Genomic DNA, 18,376 nt, shown 5'->3' on the forward strand with positions numbered 1-18,376 from the left:
AGACTTGTAGCATTGACTTTAAAAGAGGTCTATGTACAATAGAATGTAGAAAAAAGGTTAGTGAGCTTAAAAAATAAAAAAAATAAAAAAGCTTTTATGGAGAATTTACACATTTTAATAATCAATTTTGAAAAACAGGTCTACATGTAGCCCTTATATTCATAATAACAATAGTAACAGCATTCACAGCACTGACAGCACTGACATCATACACCTAACAGTGGGACATAAGAAAATTACAGACTGCTCTTAAGGAACATGACACTCATTTTTTTTTCTTTCAGGATTTAGAAAGAGCATGTGATTTTAAACAAATTTCCAATTTAATTCTATTGTCTAATTTGTTTTGCTCTTGGTATTCTTTGTTGAAAATTATACCTAGGTAGGCTCAGGAGATGCTGATTGGTAGCTACACACATACAGTATGCTTCATGTTATTGGCTCACCCAATACATTCAGCTATCTCCCAGTAGTGCACTGCTGCTCCTTTAACAAAGGCTACCAAAAGAATGAAGCAAATTAGATAGTAGAAGTAAATTGAAAAGCTGTTAAGAAATTGTATTCTCTATCTAAACCATGAAAGAAAAATGTTGGGTTTCATGTCCCTTATATATGAACTCTCTTCACAAGGATAAATTACCAGCAATCCATAACTATCTGAAACTGTGTGAGAGATTGTTAAGCCTAAGGCCTAGATTTGGAGTTTGGCGTTAGCCGTGAAAACCAGCGTTAGAGGCTCCTAACGCTGGTTTTAGGTTAACTCCGGTATTTGGAGTCACTCAAAAAAGGGTCTAACGCTCACTTTTCAGCCGCAACTTTTCCATACCGCAGATCCCCTTACGTCAATTGCGTATCCTATCTTTTCAATGGGATCTTTCTAACTCCGGTATTTAGAGTCGTGTCTGAAGTGAGAGTTAGACATCTAACGACAAAACTCCAGCCGCAGGAAAAAAGTCAGTAGTTAAGAGCTTTTTGGGCTAACGCCGGTTCATAAAGCTCTTAACTACTGTACTCTAAAGTACACTAACACCCATAAACTACCTATGTACCCCTAAACGGAGGCCCCCCCACATCGCCGCCACTTGATTAAATTTTTTAACCCCTAATCTGCCGACCGCCACCTACGTTATACTTATGTACCCCTAATCTGCTGCCCCTAACACCGCCGACCCCTATATTATATTTATTAACCCCTAATCTGCCGCCCTCAATGTCGCCTCCACCTGCCTACATTTATTAACCCCTAATCTGCCGAGCGGACCGCACCACTACTATAATAAAGTTATTAACCCCTAATCCGCATCACTAACCCTATAATAAATAGTATTAACCCATAATCTGCCCTCCCTAACATCGCTGACACCTAACTTCAATTATTAACCCCTAATCTGCCGACCGGAGCTCACCGCTATTCTAATAAATGGATTAACCCCTAAAGCTAAGTCTAACCCTAACACTAACACCCCCCTAAATTAAATATAATTTTAATCTAACGAAATTAATTAACTCTTATTAAATAAATTATTCCTATTTAAAGCTAAATACTTACCTGTAAAATAAACCCTAATATAGCTACAATATAAATTATAATTACATTGTAGCTATTTTAGGATTAATATTTATTTTACAGGCAACTTTGTAATAATTTTAACCAGGTACAATAGCTATTAAATAGTTAAGAACTATTTAATAGTTACCTAGTTAAAATAATTACAAAATTACCTGTAAAATAAATCCTAACCTAAGTTACAATTAAACCTAACACTATACTATCATTAAATTCATTAAATAAAATACCTACAATTACCTACAATTAAACCTAACACTACACTATCAATACATTAATTAAATACAATATCTACAAATAACTACAATGAAATAAACTAACTAAAGTACAAAAAATAAAAAAGAACTAAATTACATAAAATAAAAAAATATTTACAAACATAAGAAAAATATTACAACAATTTTAAACTAATTACACCTAGTCTAAGCCCCCTAATAAAATAACAAAGACCCCCAAAATAAAAAATGCCCTACCCTATTCTAAATTACTAAAGGTCAAAGCTCTTTTACCTTACCAGCCCTGAACAGGGCCCTTTGCGGGGCATGCCCCAAGAAGTTCAGCTCTTTTGCTTGTAAAAAAAAACATACAATACCCCCCCAACATTACAACCCACCACCCACATACCCCTAATCTAACCCAAACCCACCTTAAATAAACCTAACACTAAGCCCCTGAAGATCATCCTACCTTGTCTTCACCTCACCAGGTATCACCGATCCGTCCTGGCTCCAAAATCTTCATCCAACCCAAGCGGTGGTTGGCGATCCATCATCCGGTGGCTGAAGAGGTCCAGAAGAGGCTCCAAAGTCTTCATCCTATCCGGGAAGAAGAGGCGATCCGGTCCGGCAACCATCTTGATCCAAGCGGCATCTTCTATCTTCATCCGATGACGACCGGCTCCATCCTGAAGACCTCCACCGCGGACCCATCTTCTTCCGGCGATGTCCAACTGAAGAATGACGGTTCCTTTAAGGGACGTCATCCAAGATGGCGTCCCTCGATTCCGATTGGCTGATAGGATTCTATCAGCCAATCGGAATTAAGGTAGGAATATTCTGATTGGCTGATGGAATCAGCCAATCAGAATCAAGTTCAATCCGATTGGCTGATCCAATCAGCCAATCAGATTGAGCTCGCATTCTATTGGCTGTTCCGATCAGCCAATAGAATGCGAGCTCAATCTGATTGGCTGATTGGATCAGCCAATCGGATTGAACTTGATTGAGCTTGCATTCTATTGGCTGTTCCGATCAGCCAATAGAATGCGAGCTCAATCTGATTGGCTGATTGGATCAGCCAATCAGATTGAACTTGATTCTGATTGGCTGATTCCATCAGCCAATCAGAATATTCCTACCTTAATTCCGATTGGCTGATAGAATCCTATCAGCCAATCGGTATTCGAGGGACGCCATCTTGGATGACGTCCCTTAAAGGAACCGTCATTCTTCAGTTGGACGTCGCCGGAAGAAGATGGGTCCGCGGTGGAGGTCTTCAGGATGGAGCCGGTCGTCATCGGATGAAGATAGAAGATGCCGCTTGGATCAAGATGGTTGCCGGTCTGGATCGCCTCTTCTTCCCGGATAGGATGAAGACTTTGGAGCCTCTTCTGGACCTCTTCAGCCACCGGATGATGGATCGCCAACCCCCGCTTGGGTTGGATGAAGATTTTGGAGCCAGGACGGATCGGTGATACCTGGTGAGTTGAAGACAAGGTAGGATGATCTTCAGGGGCTTAGTGTTAGGTTTATTTAAGGGGGGTTTGGGTTAGATTAGGGGTATGTGGGTGGTAATGTTGGGGGGGTATTGTATGGTTTTTTTTTACAGGCAAAAGAGCTGAACTTCTTGGGGCATGCCCCGCAAAGGGCCCTGTTCAGGGCTGGTAAGGTAAAAGAGCTTTGACCTTTAGTAATTTAGAATAGGGTAGGGCATTTTTTATTTTGGGGGTCTTTGTTATTTTATTAGGGGGCTTAGAGTAGGTGTAATTAGTTTAAAATTGTTGTAATATTTTTCTTATGTTTGTAAATATTTTTTTATTTTTTGTAACTTAGTTCTTTTTTATTTTTTGTACTTTAGTTAGTTTATTTCATTGTAGTTATTTGTAGATATTGTATTTAATTAATGTATTGATAGTGTAGTGTTAGGTTTAATTGTAGGTAATTGTAGGTATTTTATTTAATGAATTTAATGATAGTATAGTGTAAGGTTTAATTGTAACTTAGGTTAGGATTTATTTTACAGGTAATTTTGTAATTATTTTAACTAGGTAACTATTAAATTGTTCTTAACTATTTAATAGCTATTGTACCTGGTTAAAATAATTACAAAGTTGCCTGTAAAATAAATATTAATCCTAAAATAGCTACAATGTAATTATAATTTATATTGTAGCTATATTAGGGTTTATTTTACAGGTAAGTATTTAGCTTTAAATAGGAATAATTTATTTAATAAGAGTTAATTAATTTCGTTAGATTAAAATTATATTTAATTTAGGGGGGTGTTAGGGTTAGACTTAGCTTTAGGAGTTAATCCATTTATTAGAATAGCGGTGAGCTCCGGTCGGCAGATTAGGGGTTAATAATTGAAGTTAGGTGTCTGCGATGTTAGGGAGGGCAGATTAGGGGTTAATACTATTTATTATAGGGTTAGTGAGGCGGATTAGGAGTTAATAACTTTACTATAGTAGCGGTGCGGTCTGCTCGGCAGATTAGGGGTTAATAAGTGTAGGCAGGTGGGGGCGACGTTGTGGGCGGCAGATTAGGGGTTAATAAATATAATATAGGGGTCGGCGGTGTTAGGGGCAGCAGATTAGGGGTACATAAGGATAATGTAAGTAGCGGCGGTTTACGGAGCGGCAGATTAGGGGTTAAAAATAATATGCAGGGGTCAGCGATAGCGGGGGGGCAGATTAGGGGTTAATAAGTGTAAGGTTAGGGGTGTTTAGACTCGGGGTACATGCTAGGGTGTTAGTTGCAGACGTAGGAAGTGTTTACGCATAGCAAACAATGGGGCTGCGTTAGGAGCTGAACGCGGCTTTTTTGCAGGTGTTAGGTTTTTTTTCAGCTCAAACAGCCCCATTGTTTCCTATGGGGGAATCGTGCACGAGCACGTTTTTTAGGCTGGCCGCTTGCGTAAGCAACTCTGATATCGAGAGTTGAAGCTGCGTTAAATATGCTCTACGCTCCTTTTTTGGAGCCTAACGCAGCCTTTATGTGGACTCTTAATACCAGAGTTATTTTTATGGTGCGGCCAGAAAAAAGGTGGCGTTAGCTACGCGGGTCTTTACCGACAAAACTCTAAATCTAGCCGTTAGTGTGCATGAATGTCAGAGACTGTGCACTGTTTCAGAAGATGTGATTTATATTTCTATTGTTTTATTTAAAGCATGAACACGTATATAGCTATTACTTCTATATTTTATTACATAATTTAGTTTTTATATTCCTAGCAAGCATTTCAGAGCTTTAAATAATATTTGTTTTCATTTTGAAAGGGGCTTACAACATTATTGAATGACTACCCATGGATTTACATTATAGAATTAGGTTCATTTTACACCTTTTTCTTCAAGAACAAAACCTTGGCATAGACCGAGGACTGTCTATATGTGCTTTTTTAAATTGCAATTCTAAATTGAATAATGTAATGTAAGTGTCAAGTCTATCAACACACTTATATAATCATTCATATTTCATTTTGGCATATTATTTCTTCCATTAATCATAATACATAGTATGTCAATAAAGGACTAAATTACGAGTAGAGAGCAAAATTGCACTTTCGCGAGCAAGATATTTTTGATCCTCTCATAATACCAGCGCGGGCAAATGTGTGCGCTGGTATTTGAAGTTAAGCGCAATGAGAGAACGCTTCCATTGTCTCCAATGGGAGCCTAATTCTGATGCCATTAGACATGGCACTGAACCTAGTGCAGCAAAGGGGGTAAGTCATGCAGTGTTGGGCAGCAAAGTTTAAATATATATGTATATAAATATATATATATATATATATATATATATATGTGTGTGTGTGTGTTTGTGTGTGTTTATATGTGTATATACACATATTAACACATAAATATATATATGTATATAAGCATATACTGTACATATATATGTTCAGTTAAAACACAGTCCCCATAGACCACAATGTTAAGGCACCGCACATCCGCTCACTTTTTTTTTTTTTAAATATTTTTATTGAGGTAAAGTATGGCATACAAACAAATTATTTAAGCATTACATACGTACTATCACAGGAAACTTAGGACAAGATTCATCATACAGTGGATATGATATAAGTATAAGTATTATTAGTAATCTCAGCCAATAAAATAACAGGGTAAATTGTGTTGATAATACTCTATATAAACATAATGCAATCCTGCCAATGGAAAATTAAGCCTCCTAGCACAATAAAAGGGCCACTCTTGGACCCCTGACCAGGTGGGATTTCTGTTACAATAGGGGGCTACCTGTATTAAAGAAGACCACTCATGGATCTTACTCTGTTTACCTCGGATTTTAAGCTTTGATATTGTCATAACTTATTCTCTAGGTATGGGGAAGAATAAAATTGTTTTTCCTGTAGAGTATATATACCATGAAATTCTAAAATACAAGGACCTCTATGGAATCTAATCATGAATGGCATTCTAACATCCATAAAGCTGTATACCTTTAGAGGTAGGGGCACATGTCTTATGGGGAACAGGATTATGGTCACAACTATCACATCCCAATATGAAGCTAAGATAGGATTTCTTTTAAATAGGGGTTATTATTAACGCAGCTGTCACCAACTTATATACAGATATGAGACTTCTAACTTCTTTTAGACAAATATAGGAACTCACCGTCTCGGCCGCAGGCAGCAAGACCCAGGTCATACAGAATGGGAGAGAAAGGGCAATTACTCTCGGGTGCAGCTAGGGAGACCTAAATAAAAGTAGTATTAATAAAATTATAGCTACACGATGTAAGAGAATAAAGATGCTTGACCTGCAAACATCTTATAAGGGAAAATGTAGTTATTGCGACTAGCTGCATTTACTCATGTCATCCCTATTCAACTATTAAATCCTTTTTCTCAAGTCTCAATCTGTCACATGTTGTGAACCTGTATATATGGAGTCTATCCAGAATAAATAGGCATCTAAATATAACCAGTTAAGAATATAAGGGTAAACATACAGCTTCTAATATAAACGCTATTAAATAATTATAAGAGTATCATCAGTTTTCTGCTCTACTAGTTCCATGAAATGATTAACTGGCAGGTACAAAATCACTGCAAAAATTATAAGCATTAAAGTACAGAAAGTATAATTAGGAGCTGGTCAATTGGGATATCGTGGGCACATTAAGTTGTTCTGTAAATAGACATTAAACAAGCATTCAACGTGTACTGCAATAGTCAACCAGCATCTGCTAGCATGAAAATCATTCGTGATATGTCGCTCCAGCAGTCCCAATGATGCTATAACTGGTAAACACATTAGGAATAAAAATGTAGAGGCATTATACATCCAAACATTAAAACGTAACTGGCAACTGGAAAGTAAAAGTAAAACCTTGCGGTGCAAAATACCAATGAGCTGCATTACTCATGCATTAGTCCATTCATGACCATAGGTCTAGATCGTCTGTTACTGCTGGAACCTCCGTAAATCACCACCCAGCAGCTGTGACCACTGAAAACTTAGTGTTTAGCCCACTCCTGTTTTATAATAAGCTAGTCCAACATGTTGACCTGGGTAGTTCTGGGAAACATTACGCCACATATTTGTCTTCCTTCCGAGGCCCCTTAAAATGCTAGGTCTGAAATGAAATGGAACAAGGGCCAGAGCTGCAGCCGCAGCGGGTATGCGCACTTCACCTCGCAGTGTCGGCTTAACTAGCTTGAAGATCGCAGCATTTGTCTGTGCTGTGGTGCGTTGATCTATCTCCTCTACCATATCGCATCTCACCATAACTTCTGTAGAAACCGGTGCAGCGGGAGTTAGAGTAGGCAGAGACAGCGTTGCCCCATCCGTTTTAGTAAGCTCCATCTTGGGATCTTCTTTTCTGACAATGCCATAGTTAGACTGTTGAGTGGGGTCAATGCTGTTTTCCCAAGCTGTCATTAATGCACACCCTAAGCGTAAGAAGTGCTCATCCAAGAGTTCCTTGATCTGACTGTAGAAAATAGAGTTATCAGGCTCCATTTAGCAAATACGGTATTAGTTCCCCACAATGAATGGTGCAATTGCAGTGGTGAGAGAGGTAGCACTGCTCCTTAACGACAGGTCTACAGAGAGCCCGCCGGGGAGTATAGATGGTGGTAAAAGTCCTCAATATGTCCTGGAAGTCCGGGTAGATGTATAAAAATCCGTAGCCACGAGGGAAGAAAGATGGCCACCGCTTGTATAAGTGCAGAGTAGAGCCCCGATCCTAATTCAAAAAAATAGCATCTGAGAATAAATTTGGCTTACACCAACAGTTAGATGAGAGTCCAAGGGGTGTCCAAAGAATTTTTCAGACTTTGTCACTATGAAAAGCAATGGATAAAGGTGTATATTAGATAAGTAGGATCAGAGCAGCAAGATTATGTGGCCACTCTCATGGGCTCCGGACTCCGCCCCCCCACATCCGCTCACTTTTACCTGCTTTGTGCAGTTATTAAAAAATAAAGATGCTGCAACCTTACACTTTATTTTATGGGCAATTGGGGCACTTTTTTTTATTAACCGGAGATCTGATTTCTGTTTAATGAACTTAAGCGCAAAGTGCTGCTGCAAGCTCGTGGTAGCATTAACCAGCCACTTGTAATGGATGGCTATTTAATGTGCGCACGTAAATGGCAAATTTGTTAGTTTATGGGCACACATTAAATTAGCGATCCACTTGTAATCTAGCACAAAATATCTCATCTATAAAGAGCTAGATACATAGACAGTCCTCAAATAATAAAAATGTGTAATAAAACTTATGTTGATTTTACCAGCCCAGTATTACTTTTATTATAGACACAAAGTTTAATTTTATTTTTTTTAGAAAATGTCACTATGCACACGACACAAAAACTCCCATTTGTTTTTGAAAACCCTTAACAGGTGGTCACCTGGAATGATCCTCATACAAATATTTAGATCAACTTAGAAGGCAATCTATATTTGGACTATTTACAACTATGTTGTAATGATTTGGAATGGTATCGGATACTATTACCCATATTTTTCAGAGTGTATCATATGATAATAATTTCTGCATTTTGTTTACATAGATAAAGTGGTGTAAAGAGAGACCAGAGATTAGAAAACATTTTTAACAGATAATAATAATATTTACAAAGTCTAATCACCAACATGTTAAACATCTGATAGATATTGAAAAGCTTTCTAATAGTAGAAAATATTGTTTAGGACATTGTCTTACCGCACCCAGGGTATGCATTTGAAGGATAAGATCTTTTTTGCTGACGCACCTTAAGACATTGAATGACTACTAGTTAGTTTGGACACCCAGACCTAAGCACAGCTGTGAAAATTTCACTTTGCTGATAGATAAAATCAGAATAACTGATACATCACAACCAAGGTATTGCAAATATAAGGTGGACAAATAAATCAGCATATATACAGTTTATATCTCACAGGAAAAGTAATTTGACTAATAATACAAGGCTCAAATATGCATATTTTGATTATTATTATTATCATCATTTGTATGTAAAGCATCATCAAAATCATTAGTGTATGAGTAGGGGTATATAATGACAATGATTTATACATACAGAAAAAAAAACAGACTAAACAAAACAAATACAAGAGGAGAGGAGCACTGCTGTGAAGCGCTTACAATCTAAATATGTGAATTCTGTATTGAATCCAGGTAAGAATAAAATTAGAGGACGATAACTCTATGTGGACTCGATAGTATGAATCCTGGGATGAAGCCAAAATGAAAATTATCTAATGAGAGCAGATTTCTTATATTGGTTTCATTTCCGCAACTTGATGAAAATTTCCTGCAATCATTTCTTGTAATATTTGAGGCTCACTTAATAATAGTGATTTCTAATATCTGGTTGGTACAAACAACTACCAGGACATTTTTGACCTCAAGTGCTATAACACTGATAGCTGCTATAATACTGATTTGTGTAATAAATAGGTACAGGTAGAAAACCCTTTATCATACTGATCCAGACTGGAAAAGGTTTGGATTTTGGAATGGTTTGGGTTTTGGAATATTGTCTAAACAATATCTTATGTCATATAGGCAAAATTTATATGTCATAATACAGATTGTACATGCAACCTATATATATATATATATATATATATATATATATATATATATATATATATATATATATATATATATATAGGACATAGAAACACAAAACAAGGGTAATATGGTGAAATGACTTTTTCATTGACCTTAAAAGTCTGAAAGCAATAAATATTCTGCACAAAAGTTCAGAGCCCCTTGCTCCTTTGTCAAGTATGGAACAAATCAGTATAAACAGTGATATATATATATATATATATATATATATATATATACATACACACATACACACCCACACACACACACACACCCCAAGGACTGTATTTTATGTGAATGTAAAACACCTGTGAAAGGTGCAGCTGTCATTTATTTGAGTAATTTCAGTCAAGAGACAGTTACCATGGCAAGACAAGAAAAATAAACACAGATGCCTGAATTTCATGAGCATTCAGAGAAATGACAGCAAACAGAGAGCAAAGGAGAAAAAGGTCAAAATTATAACATAATGTTAAAAACTATAAGCCCTAATAGTAAAAAATTACATGCTCTAATTTGTTATATAATGTAATTATAAGTCTAACGACCCTACCATACTGTTTATAAACCCCCGCAAAGGGATTAAACACACAGTGGAAGTGCCACTCGGAACCCGCAGAACACTTGTGGTCCTGAGCAGAAACAGCAGCTGATCCATCCAATCATCAGTACTAGTTGCATAAATCAGATTCTACTTAGGTCCAGCAGTGCTCTGTGGGTCCCAAGCATTATCTCTATCATGGGTTTAATCTCTTTGCGGGGGTTTAACAAACAGTAGGGCAGGGATGACAAATTAGAGCATCTTACTTTTTGGACTTTTATGGCCCTTTAACTAATTCTTTGTTTGTAAATTCACCACATTCCTTTAGAACAGTATCCAGTATTCCAGCCAATGAACAGTCCAGTCTTATTATATGAAGAGAAAGGGCAGACTTGGAACTGAATGACCTTGAGAGCTAGGCCAAAGGGAATATTTCATTGACAAGCAAATCAGTTGTTTCTTCAAAATTAGTAAGCAGTAAAAAGCACTCTTAAAGTAATTATATGATATCAAAACAGTGAAATAATTTACTTAAGCCTAGATTACACATGGAGAGATACATTTTTATCTCTCATGAGCGCTAACTGCACTCAAGGTAAAAAATAAATGCTCCCATGTTCGGCATGGTATTACAAGTTAAAAGTAAAAAGTTAGTGCAAGAGCGTAAGGCTCCTAACTCCATGACTTCAGATAACCCACAACTACGTTAGACCAGCTGTGCTAAAGTCGAAGGTGTGTTATAAATACTTGAAATTCCTATTTTCTTCAATTGGAAAATAAATTTTATTTTTATTATATACATGTATTTTTTGTGTAAAATATATATTAATATCTATATATCTATATGAATATATACAGAAATAGATAAATAGATGATAGATATATAGATAGATAGATAGATAGATAGATAGATAAACTGTATATAGAATTATCTATTTAAAAATAAAAAGTACATTTTCTTCTAAGCGAAGAAAATTGGAATTTCAAGTATTGCTATTCAAAACATAAAAACATATTAAAACTGATTTAAAATTATATTTTATATTTCAAGGTACTTGACTGTAAAGAACTCAACGTGAATATACAATATATATATATATATAAGCTCCTTTCAGCAGCTCAATCCACCAGTGTCAGCGGCCTGGGTGCAGAAATATCAGGAAATACCCACTCGAACAAATGCACTCACAGGACTTTTCAAGCAATAACAAAGGTTATATTTAATGAAACGTTTTTGGGTGTGCACTACCCTTCATCACCATGCTGATAAAGGGTAGTGCATACCCGAAAACGTTTCATTAAATGTAACCTTTGTTATTCCTTGAAAAGTCCTGTGAGTGCATTTGTTTGAGTGGGTATATATATATATATATATATATATATATATATATATATATATATAGATATAAAAAAAAAGAAAATAATCAGCGCTAGAAGTGTATGAGTATGCTGTTTGTCTTAATATATAGTCCCATTCACTACCTAGAATATATATATATATATATATATATATATATATACACCAGACACTTGCCGGTTATGCAGCAAACAGTCTCATAATTCAGGAGTGGTAAGTCTATGGCTATGTATTGTTCATTAAAATCCACAAGGCTAATTCCAGTGTGCTATGAATGGTTAGGCAGCTCGTCTTTGAAAGAAGAATTATCCCCCGCAGGGCGAGGTTCCTCTTGAAAAATCTGAAAGGTATGGAACAAGACAGGCGCCAAAGGGCACACTTTGTGTAATACGTTCAAATAAATAACAAATAATAGACAGTGGGAAAAATCCACGCTCACCTGGTTCAACCTCAAGATATGAGGTATTTGTACAGCACTTATGTTAGTATACTCTCACTCCTTGCGGTACTCCTGTATATCCACTGGTCCTCAGGGGTTCCTGGGTATCTGGAGTGTCCCAAATATTTGCTCAGTTGTAAGGAATAATATAGGATATGGGAGTGGGAGGATATGTGTACTATTTTATCTTTATCAAAATATACACTACTAACACAATGCGAGTAAAACCAAGTATTTAATCACATATATATATATATGTATGTATAAAATATTAACAGTAACAAACACAAAAGACCACTTCAGTCCATAAGTAGGTGGAAACAAGAAAAACTTCCTTACAGCACAATTTACTATAGAGCCGTAGTCAGACCGAGCAAATAATCCAGCAATCTGGACTGCAGGCAGGGCTGGCTAATTTACTCTACTATACAAATATCCAGATATGGAGCACTTAAGGACAATTGTAGATCCGCTATATTCTATTCAGACATATAGCAATCAAATCCTTATGCAGCTCCGTGTAAGTTAGTGCCTAGGGCAGCAGATTTTTAAGGGGCACAGAATTTTGAGTCCCTAGGGCCACTCTACTGAACTCAGGGCTGGGTGGCTAAATCAACCAATTAGTAATGACTTAAATGGCTGGCCCGGCTATTGCTATCCTATGGGATTGCATGTGGGTGCGCATGACGCGGTGACAGTGGAGGCGGAGCTCACTTGCGCAGCCTGGCCTGGATTGAGAGGGAATGCGGTATTCTTCCTGGCTCCACCGCGTGATTGAGACTCACACATACTACACAGTGCAGTGTGCACTACAACGTGACCACCGTGAAACAGCATATGCCTTTCTCCCTTCAATATATCTTCATTAGGCCTTAAAATACTTAAACAGATTAGTCACTAAATACTTGTACATTTACTGTTTGTCTATGTGTCATACATGCAAAGAATAAGTATTTATTGCTGAATCTATACAACTATGTGACTAAAACACAACTGAAAATATGTTTTATGCAATTAATACATTCAGAAACAATACAAGTATATACTTTATTATGATTGTATCATGTGACTTTATCCCCTAGGATACAATTCCTAAACCTATCATAAATACTGTTGTATTTTTTAAGTACTTTTAAAGGCCAGTTTGTATATTCATTACATAATTATCCAAGCAGTTATTTTGCTTAAATAACTGTCAATCATCAAAGAAGATGTTTAAAGGGACACTGAACCCAATTTTTTTCTATCGTGATTCAGATAGAGCAGGCAATTTTAAGCAATTTTCTAATTTACTCCTATTATGAAATTATTTTCATTCTCTTGGTATCTTTATTTGAAATGCAAGAATGTAAGTTTAGATGCCGGCCCATTTTTGGTGAACACACTGTGTTGTTCTTGCTGATTGGTGAGTAAATTCACCTACCAATAAACAAGTGCTTTCCATGGTTCTAAACCCAAAAAATAGCTTAGATGCCTTCTTTTTCAAATAAAGAAAGCAAGAGAACGAAGAAAAATTGATAATAGGACTAAATTAGAAAGTTGTTTAAAATTGCATGCTCTATCTGAACCACGAAAGAAAAAATTTGGGTTCAGTGTCTCTTTAAGGTTAAACAACTACCTACTGACAAACTATCATACAGTGAAGGATATTTTTTTCTGATATAAACACTTTAATCATCTGACTTGCAAAATAATGTCTTAATATATATATATATATATATATATATATATATATATATATGTGTGTTAGTGTGTGTGTGTGTGCGTGTGACCAGAGTGAATGCAAGCCCTAGTGAATATCTACTTAAAAAGACATTTTTTTAATTTTTTACACCCTGCCCCAAAAATATTATGTCTAAAAAAAAGGCCTTAAACCTGGGGTGGGGTGAGGGGTGGGGGGGGGGCAGCAGAATTTTGAGTGCCTAGGGCAGCACAAAACCTAAATACGCCCCTGTCTGGCTGAAATGGTGACAAAATTTGCAAAGGAAAAGGCACGCAGAGTGAGATTTTGAGGTGTCTGAAATTTTAATTTTTTCTGACAAATCTGTGTTTTTTTTTGTTTGTTTCTCTGGCTGTAAGAAAAATACAGACTCAGTTAATATATATTTTGTTTAATAAAAAGTTAAAATATATTTTTTGTTAATATAGGCAATTTAACATTTGGTTACTTTATATTTTGCCTTTAATATTGTTGCTTTTGGCATCTTATGCCACTTATTCCTGAAAATTAAAAGAAATTTAAAAGTGTTATGTTTTTTTGCTTTAATTTTATTTTTATTATTTTGCATGGTGTGGGGCCGGGCGCAAGTAACTGGTCTCGCCTAGGGCACAAAATAGTCTAGCACCAGCCCTATATATATATATATATATATATATATATATATATATATATATATATATATGTACATTTAAGGTTTAGTATCCCTAATTAATCTTTCTCTTGTTAAGTGTATCCAGTCCACGGATCATCCATTACTTATGGGATATTAACTCCTCCCCAACAGGAAGTGCAAGAGGATTCACCCAGCAGAGCTGCTATATAGCTCCTCCCCTAACTGCCATTACCAGTCATTCTCTTGCACCCAACGACTAGATAGGATGTGTGAGAGGACTATGGTGATTATATTTAGTTTTATACCTTCAATCAAAAGTTTGTTATTTTATAATAGCACCGGAGTGTGTTATTCCTTCTCTGGTAGAATTTGAAGAAGAATCTACCTGAGTTTTTACTATGATTTTAGCCGGCGTAGTTAAGATCATATTGCTGTTTCTCGGCCATCTGAGGAGAGGTAAACTTCAGATCAGGGGACAGCGGGCAGATTAATCTGCAAAGAGGTATGTAGCAGCTTATTATTTTCTGACAATGGAATTGATGAGAAAATTCTGCCATACCGATATAATGTAAACTCAGCCTTAAATGCAGTAGCAGCAACTGGTATCAGGCTGACATGTATGTATATTTTACACTTCAGTATTCTGGGGAATGGCACTTCATTGGAATTATACTGTGTGCATAAGACTTTAGCCTAATTTGCAGGGACTGGCAACAGGCTCTTTAATAACACTTAATTTATGTTAAACGTTTTTTGCTGGCATGTAAAATCGTTTCATTTTCTGAGGTACTGGGTGAATAAAATGTTTTGGGCATTATTTTTTCCACTTGGCAGTTGTTTTATTTAATTTATGACAGTTTACTGATCTCTCTCACTGTTGTGTGTGAGGGGGAGGTCAAAAAATTCAGTCAGAAGCTCATTGTATTTCCTGCATGATCCGGTTCATCTCTACAGAACTCAGGGGTCTTCAAAACTTGTTTTGAGGGAGGTAATCATTCACAGCAGAGCTGTGAGATTGTAGTTGACTGTGATAAAAAACGTTTATTTCTGTAACTTTTTTTTCTGCTATCAGGGTTAGTTATCCTTCGCTAATGGGAACAAGCCTTTGCTAAAATTGTGTTTTTTACAAAGATTTGATGCTATAACCTTTCAGTTTATTAACTTTCAACTGTCATAACTCTTTCTGTGCTTCTTATAGGCACAGTACGTTTTCATATTATAGTAAATTACTTGAAAAGTATTTCCAAGTTGCTAGTTTATTTGCTAGTGTGTTAAACATGTCTGATTCAGAGGAAGACATCTGTGCTATATGTGCTAATGCCAAAGTGGAGCCCAATAGAAATTTATGTACTAACTGTATTGATGCTACTTTAAATAAAAGTCAATCTGTACAAATTGAACACATTTCACCAAACAACGAGGGGAGAGTTATGCCGACTAACTCGCCTCACGTGTCAGTACCTGCATCTCCCGCTCGGGGGGTGCGTGATATTGTGGCGCCGAGTACATCTGGGCGGCCATTACAAATCACATTACAGGATATGGCTACTGTTATGACTGAAGTTTTGGCTAAATTACCAGAACTAAGAGGTAAGCGTGATCACTCTGGGGTGAGAACAGAGTGCGCTGATAATGTTAGGGCCATGTCAGATACTGCGTCACAACTTGCAGAACATGAGGACGGAGAGCTTCATTCTGCGGCTGACGGTTCTGATCCAAACAGATTGGATTCAGATATTTCAAATTTTAAATTTAAGCTGGAAAACCTCCGTGTATTACTAGGGGAGGTGTTAGCGGCTCTGAATAATTGTAACACAGTTGCAATACCAGAAAAAATGTGTAGGTTGGATAAATATTTTGCGGTACCGTCGAGTACTGACGTTTTTCCTATACCTAAGAGACTTACTGAAATTGTTACTAAGGAGTGGGATAGACCCGGTGTGCCGTTCTCACCCCCTCCGATATTTAGAAAGATGTTTCCAATAGACACCACCACACGGGACTTATGGCAAACGATCCCTAAGGTGGAGGGAGCAGTTTCTACTTTAGCTAAGCGTACCACTATCCCGGTGGAGGATAGCTGTGCCTTTTCAGATCCAATGGATAAAAAGTTAGAGGGTTACCTTAAGAAAATGTTTGTTCAACAAGGTTTTATATTGCAACCCCTTGCATGCATTGCGCCTGTCACGGCTGCAGCAGCATTTTGGTTTGAGTCTCTGGAAGGGACACTTGAATCAGCTCCATTAGATGAGATTACACACAGGCTTAAAGCTCTTAAGTTAGCTAACTCATTTATTTCAGATGCCGTAGTACATTTAACTAAGCTTACGGCTAAGAATTCCGGATTCGCCATTCAGGCGCGCAGAGCACTGTGGCTAAAATCCTGGTCAGCTGACGTTACTTCTAAGTCTAAATTTCTTAATATACCTTTCAAAGGGCAGACCTTATTCGGGCCCGGATTGAAAGAAATTATCGCTGACATTACAGGAGGTAAAGGCCATGCCCTGCCTCAAGACAGAGCCAAACCTAAGGCTAGACAATCTAATTTTCGTTCCTTTCGGAATTTCAAAGCAGGAGCAGCATCAACTTCCTCTGCTCCAAAACAAGAAGGATCTGTTGCTCGCTACAGACAAGGCTGGAGACCTAACCAGTCCTGGAACAAGGGCAAGCAGGCCAGGAAACCTGCTGGTGCCCCTAAAACAGCATGAATTGAGGGCCCCCGATCCGGGAACGGATCTAGTGGGGGGCAGACTTTCTCTCTTCGCCCAGGCTTGGGCAAGAGATGTCCAGGATCCCTGGGCGCTAGAGATAATATCTCAGGGATACCTTCTGGACTTCAAATACTCTCCCCCAAGAGAGAGATTTCATCTGTCAAGGTTGTCAACAAACCAAATAAAGAAAGAGGCATTTCTACGCTGCGTACAAGAGCTTTTATTAATGGGAGTAATCCATCCAGTTCCACGGTCGGAACAGGGACAAGGGTTTTACTCAAATCTGTTTGTGGTTCCCAAAAAAGAGGGAACTTTCAGGCCAATCCTGGATTTAAAGATCCTAAACAAATTCCTAAGAGTTCCATCGTTCAAAATGGAGACTATTCGGACAATTTTACCTATGATCCAAAAGGGTCAGTACATGACCACAGTGGATTTAAAGGATGCTTACCTTCACATACCGATTCACAAAGATCATTACCGGTATCTAAGGTTTGCCTTTCTAGACAGGCATTACCAGTTTGTAGCTCTTCCATTCGGATTGGCTACGGCTCCGAGAATCTTCACAAAGGTTCTGGGTGCTCTTCTGGCGGTACTAAGACCGCGAGGAATTGCGGTAGCTCCGTACCTAGACGACATTCTGATACAAGCTTCAAGCTTTCAAACTGCCAAGTCTCATACAGAGTTAGTACTGGCATTTCTAAGGTCGCATGGATGGAAGGTGAACGAAAAGAAGAGTTCTCTCTTTCCACTCACAAGAGTTCCCTTCTTGGGGACTCTTATAGATTCTGTAGAAATGAAGATTTACCTGACAGAAGACAGGTTAACAAAGCTTCAAAATGCATGCCGTGTCCTTCATTCCATTCAACACCCGTCAGTAGCTCAATGCATGGAGGTGATCGGCTTAATGGTAGCAGCAATGGACATAGTACCCTTTGCACGCCTACATCTCAGACCGCTGCAATTGTGCATGCTAAGTCAGTGGAATGGGGATTACTCAGACTTGTCCCCTACTCTGAATCTGGATCAAGAGACCAGAAATTCTCTTCTATGGTGGCTTTCTCGGCCACATCTGTCCAGGGGGATGCCATTCAGCAGGCCGGACTGGACAATTGT

This window comes from Bombina bombina, chromosome 3, assembly GCF_027579735.1.
Source record: "Bombina bombina isolate aBomBom1 chromosome 3, aBomBom1.pri, whole genome shotgun sequence".
Classification (NCBI taxonomy): Eukaryota; Metazoa; Chordata; class Amphibia; order Anura; family Bombinatoridae; genus Bombina; species Bombina bombina.